Genomic DNA, 6,714 nt, shown 5'->3' with positions numbered 1-6,714 from the left:
CTTCATTTATGCAAATGGATTAAGTTCACAGTACTCATTAGGATTAAATTTTGAACTTAAATAGTTTGTTGCAATCGGTTTCCTCAAACGGTTTGAGTTACCTTAACTTTTTGGGTTTTACAGTGTAGTAATGGGACGGACCTGGGTCTCTGGAAAGAAACCAGGTAAAACAAATATTAAGTAAATAGCATTATGGAATCATGGTATAAGCATTTTAGTTTGCTTTTGAAAACACTACCGGTTGGGTTTAGGGATTTAGGGTTTTCTGTGTGGGTCAGTTGATATCAAGCTGATATATTATTCATGACCAGATTCTCTCATGAATGTGCACAAAAAGGATATTGATATTGACAAAAAAAAAAACGAGAAACGGCACATATGAGAAAGCATGCATGAGTAACAAATTTGAGTTTGTAAAAAATATACATGGCATATTCTAGTGGATGGGTGAAAATAAAAACTGAAAGCAGACGTAGCCCAGGGTACATATTTCTTTGTTTTCAAATATGTAGCCCAGGGCACATATTTCCAATGAGTCTGGGCTGGTTTGTATATAAGGTCTGTGTAATGTGTTAAATATTAATAAAGTTGATTCAACTACTGTATTTTGCAGGAATTACAGTTAAGGTCAGAATTATTAGCCCCTCTTTTCATTTATTTTTCTTTTTTAAATTTTTACAGTATGTCTGATAATATTTTTTTCTTCCAGAGAAAGTCTTATTTGTTTTATTTCGGCTAAAATAAAAGCAGTTTTTAATTTTTTAAAAACCATGTCAGGGTCAAAAATATTAGCCCCTTTAAGCTATTTTTTTCTGATAGTCTACAGAACAAATCATCGTTATACAATAACTTACCTAATTACCCTTACCTGCCTAGTTATTCTAATTAACCTAGTTAAGCCTTTAAATGTCACTTTAAGCTGTATAGAAGTGCCTTGAAAAATATCTAGTCAGATATTATTTACTGTCATCATGGCAAAGATAAAAGAAATCAGCTATTAGAAATTAAAATTAAACAGGGGGGAGAATAATTCAGGGGGCTAATAATTCTGACTTCAACTGTACCTTGCAGACGATGCATATAAGGTTTTTTTATCTGCAAATTTTGAGTAAAATTTGATTTCTATGATTTAGAAATTTGAAAAATGCTAGAAAGGCTAATATAAATAAATATGAAAAAATAAACCAAGAAATTTAGAGTACCATTTGATCTATAATAGTCCAGTAGAAGTAGCAATATGACCTTCAAGACATTATTAAACTATTGCCTACATGAAATGTTTTTGTCATTTATTTCTGTTGACATTACTATTTATCAAGAGTATCAAGATCTCCAGTCAAATATAAAGCATTACAGCTGTTTTCAATAAAAATGTTTCTTGAGCAGCACATTAGAGCAATTTCTGAAGAATCATGTGACACTGAAGACTACACTAAACCCACCAAGCAATGTTGGGCCCTATTATACACTGGGCACAGTAAGGCGTAAGACGTGTTTGTTGTCATTTGTTACTAATATCAGACCAGCGGAACCCTAATTTTCACATTTTGCACCACGTTGTTTAAACAGCAAATCCATTTGCACCATCATATGGGTGTGCCGGTCTAGAAAGGAGGTGTGTTAAGGCTCATTGTTAGCATGTTGCAATCTTGAGAAACTAAAATAGGCTGTGCTATAAGCACAAGTAAAAGCTGGTCTAAAGTCCAGTGCAGAGCGCGTAAGTTATGCACCCATGCAGGTCTAAACGCTTACACTTTGCTTAATACACACAGGATGTACAGCAATACACAAATACCTTTACAGATGAAAAAAAAAAGGATTAAAATATTACAAAAATTATTATTTTCTGCATAAATATAAAAACCTTTGCCTTCATCCTGTGGGGCTATTTTTAAGGTTATTCATGAAAATTTGCATTTTTATATTATTATTGTTAGTAGTATTATTTATTATTTGCATGTTTATATTTGTTTTAGTAAAAACAAGTTTAGATTTGTCCATCTGTCAAGTTTTAGAGACGTCTGCATCACCATATGGGCATAAAAATAGGACGTGTGTTTGAAAATAATTCCAGTTTTTTGAGCACACTTCGTTATTATTGTTTATTCATTAATTTTCTGGAAATTAGAACTGAATTTAGAAATAGTTTTAAAACAAATAGCTGCCCTTAACAAATAAAGTTAAATATGTAAGCTAATGGATGTCTTCAAGGAAGTGCATACAACACAGTTTCCTTATAAACAAAAGTAAGGTAGTAAAGTAAAGAGTAATAGTAAAGCGAAAGTAAAGAGGCCGAATGAAGGAGACTCGTTCCTTATTCTCAAGCTGCAGATGCTCTGTTTAACTGTTTTCTCCAACCCAGACTCATTCTGGAAACGTAGCCCTGCGGACATTTCTGGAGACTTGCGAAATACATCCCAGGAGGTACGTATTAGTGCAGTTCTTGTTTTCGCGAATCCGCGAAACAGTCTATGTGCACGCTTGTTCGCATCTAGAACGCCTGTCGCGAGCGCCATTTGCGCCTGCGTTGTTCTTGCGTAAAGCCGCCAGAGGCCGCTGTTGAGTGACCGTCTGCCCAACTGACTGAATGATTGACTGGGCGACAGGCCAATCGACCGACCCACCCTCCTCCTCCTTCTTCCCTAAACACAATCGGTTTTACCGATTGACCCGCCAGCTGGCCAGCCGGCCTGCCCGCTTGTTTCCCTCCCTAAACCCAAGCAATGATTTACAAAAGCCATCCAGAAAAAAAGCCCTCATCTGATTTTAACCACGTTTTCGGATTTCACCACATTCCCGCCCTGTTATGAACTTGTTCACTTTATTTTTTGGATTCTGTTTTTGTCTTACCTGATTTCTGGAACCGAGCGACGAGCTAACAGGACAAACTGTTTCCGGTGGGAAAGCCCTCCACACGGAGGTGAGCCGTCAGCCGGCGAGCGCGAAGAGGAGCGGCGCTACACCGATCCGTAGCGTTCACTTGAAAAAAATAAAATGCAGCCATACGTACCTCCAGCCACGTAAATTGCGATCTCCAGAAACGCCCGCGGGGCTACGTTTTCAGAATGAGTTTGGGTCGGTTTTCTCGATTATGAAGCATTCAGTTTTTCTCTTACAAAGTCCGCCATGTAAATAGCAAGTACGCCATGCCGTGATGCAACTGACTCTTAAAGCAAATGGGAGATGAGACTGATTGGTTTAATGCAAATTATTCTCAAAACACACCCACAACTCATTAAAAGAATATACGCACAACCCTGTTAGACCATATGACACAGTATAAACCAGACATGCCCTTAATGCTTTTGTGCCATGTGCTTTAGACTTTGCACCTGGATCATTAAAACAGAGCTCTTTGTGTTTAATGGGCTAAATTTGGGCTGTCAGAGAAAATCTAATTAACATATAACAATAGTCCAAAAAGACACTATAGTCATCAAATAGATTTTAGAGTATTGTTAGACGTCTTAACAATACGATAAATAAACATTATTGTCATTGTAGTAATAGTACAATGAGATCTGTTTGGCAACTCACAGAAACCCGCCACAACAGGAAAGATACGCAAAACAACAAACAAAAAGCTATAGAAAAAGATAAGTGCACTAAACTGTATAATATTTTAACACAGTCCTGGTTTAAAGTGTTTAGTGCATTAACAGCGGCATGAAGAGAAGGCAACATCTGACTTTGTTATAATCATAATGTCTGATTGACCTGTATCTTTTGCCCAATGGAAAGGGCACAAACAGTTTGTGTCCTGGATGGGTTGGGCCCTTGTTAATGTTGATTGCTCGTTTGTGTACTGTAAATAGCTTGTATTGTTAATGTTGGACAGTTTAGTTCCTACAATCTACTGTAAAGTCTTGACTATCCGAGCCAGTTTTCAGATTATCTGTAGTGCATCTCGTATACCACACTTTGACAAAGAGAATACTCTCTCATACTCCGCTAAAGAGAAAGTAAATAGCCCTTTTTTAGTTTTCTGAGGAAGGAAAGCCTCTGCTGTGTTTTTTTTGTAGGAAGTGTTAATGCTTCATGTAAAATTCTTTGTGATGTACCGACTTAGGAATTTGACATTGGCAACCCTCTCAACCTCAAAGGGGGGTGGGGTGTTGTTTTCTTCACTCTCCTACAGTCCACAATGGTTTCTTTTGTCTTTGTGGTGTCCAAAACCAGATCACTATCCACACCCCACTCAACCAGATGTTGAACCTCCTCCCTGTGGTGCATCTCATTATTTTGTCAATAATGTGGTGTCAGCTGCAAACTTCCATCACAGGCTCATTGTGAATATGTACCCCTGTATACATTTCTGGAGAGCGCAAATTCTGTAGCCAGAGGGACGCATGGCTGCATTTTGTCTTTAAAATTACTGCAATGGGGCAGTATGATGCCACAGAGAGCTTCTGTTCCTTTTCGCGATCTGAAAAGACCTCTATGTGAACTGCTTTTCCGATGTTACTAGTTCACCCAGTGGCTCGCTGCATATGTCAAGTTGATGTGACGATGAAGGGGTTTGAGTCTGGCGGAAAACGGTTCAACAAATAGCAAAAAATAAAATAAACAAGTAAATAACAGGGTGAGAATGTAGTCATGTAGTAAGGCTTTTCTTTTTTTTAATTGCTTTGAAAAACACTGTCGGTTGGGTTAAGAGAAAGGGGTCGGCGGGTCAATCAGTGCTTTTGAAAACAGTATTGGTTGGGTTTAGGGAAGGGGGTGGGTGGGGTTACTGGTCGGTCAATCAGTCAGTGAGTCAACAGCGGTCTCTGGTGGATTTACGCAAGAAGAGCAAGTGCAAATGGCATTTGCGAGAGAAATTTCAGATCTCAAAAAACATATGGTGGATTCATGAAAAGGAAAAAAAAATCGTACCTCCTAGGACGTATTTCGCGCTGTCCAGAAATGTATACAGGGGTACTGTACGTATCCATAATGAGCCAGGGTTGCATTAAATTTTACTATGATATTGGAGGAGTGGATAGTTTTGCAGTCTTGCATGAATAGAGTGAAAAGGGTTGGACTGAGGACACAGCACTGTGGTGCTCAAATATTCAGGGTGAGAATGGATGAGGTGTGCTTGCTCATACTAGCATTCTGTGGTCTATTGGTGAGAAAATCCAGGATCCATGAACATAAGTGTGCTGGTTGTAGCCAGGAGTTGAAGATTTCTATGTGTAGACATCAATTAGATGTCTATTAAACACAAAACTTGCTAGCTGGCAAAAAAAAAAAAAATGCTAAAACTGACCAATAAAGTGTAATAACATTCTTGAGATTTTACCATATTTTTGATTGAATAAATTTAGCTATGGAGCACCTTTAAATTTAAAGTATTGTAAAAACATTTACTGCTATCAAACTTGCAACAAGTATTGTAACAATTAAATAAATACAAATATGGAGATAAAAATGAATATCAGTTATTCTTAACCTGAACCCCAAAGTTTTCATGGAAAAAAGAAAAGAAAAGAAAATCAATTTGAACCAAAATCCAAGTTTTCAGGGTGACCGCTTCTCTCTGGGTTCCCACACTTCCTGTAAGTACTTAAAAGTACTTGAATTTAAGACATAATGTGCGGCACATGGTCTAACAGGTATGAGTTATGGGTGTGCATTGAGTGTAACATGCATTAAACCAATCAGAGTCTCATCTTCCATTCGCCTTAAAGGTGCAGTAGGTGATTGTCTTTAGAAACATTTTTTGTTGTGCTGGTTGAAAGTCTCTTCACAGTCCAATAGTAATGATTACAGTAAATGATCTAAATGTGTTTATATGTATTTTTATATTCTGGGTAAAGCATAAAACTAAAAAATGTTTATCCAATTAAATAGAGTCGGACCGTCATCTCCCTTAATTCCGATAGGCAGGTCAGACTGTCTGTCAGCAAATGTAGATTCCGACTTCTGCGCATCTGTTCACGCAGATCCGCCATTAGCGAGTGCCCGTCTGCATCACAAATGCATGCGCTCCGAGCGAGCTGCGGGCCGCTCGCAGATGCCGAAGGACAGCCGAGCTCGGGCCGATTACTGCAAAGCCAGGCGCGGGTATAATTCGCCCTTAAAGCGGCCGCGCGGTCACGAGACGGACCGGGAGAAATCAAAAGCTCAATTGAATCTTTTAAAAACCTGAATGAATATTGGAGTTACTTTAGCACGCTGGAGGAAGGACGACACCATGGCTAAAGTATCACTGTTAGACAGGTAATGTTCTGTTTTGAAACTATTTTATGTTAGATTGTGTTGTGTTATGAATGACTGATATGCACAGACGTGTTGTTCAGCCACTGAAATCTCCCGGTGAAAGATTGATGTGATTATTTTCAGTTTCATAAGGTTCTTTGACAGCATCTATGATGTAGATTTATATTTAGTTTAATAACAAAACACTAGTAAATGGCGCTATTCCGGCTAACCTGCTTTATTGAGCTAAAGTTGCTTTTATATTCGCATTGGGTCATTTTTGAACAATGATAGCCTTCCTATACTGTTTACCATGCTACTCTGAATATTCGCTCTGAAATAGCATGTAAGTGTGGCTAAGTATTTCATGTAATTCCTGCATGGCGCTGGCACTAACTAACTGGCAAATGACATGAACTAGTGGGTTGTCTGTCGGCTGTTGTGACACGGTGCGCTCGCTCGCGATTTCAGGGGGTGTGGCTTTGAATCACAGTCCCTCCCCGCCGTCCAAAGATAATATGCTAAGCGGTT

The sequence above is a fragment of the Danio rerio genome, chromosome 9 (assembly GCF_049306965.1).
Source record: "Danio rerio strain Tuebingen ecotype United States chromosome 9, GRCz12tu, whole genome shotgun sequence".
NCBI classification, from domain to species: Eukaryota; Metazoa; Chordata; class Actinopteri; order Cypriniformes; family Danionidae; genus Danio; species Danio rerio.
This window is presented reverse-complemented; position numbering follows the sequence as displayed.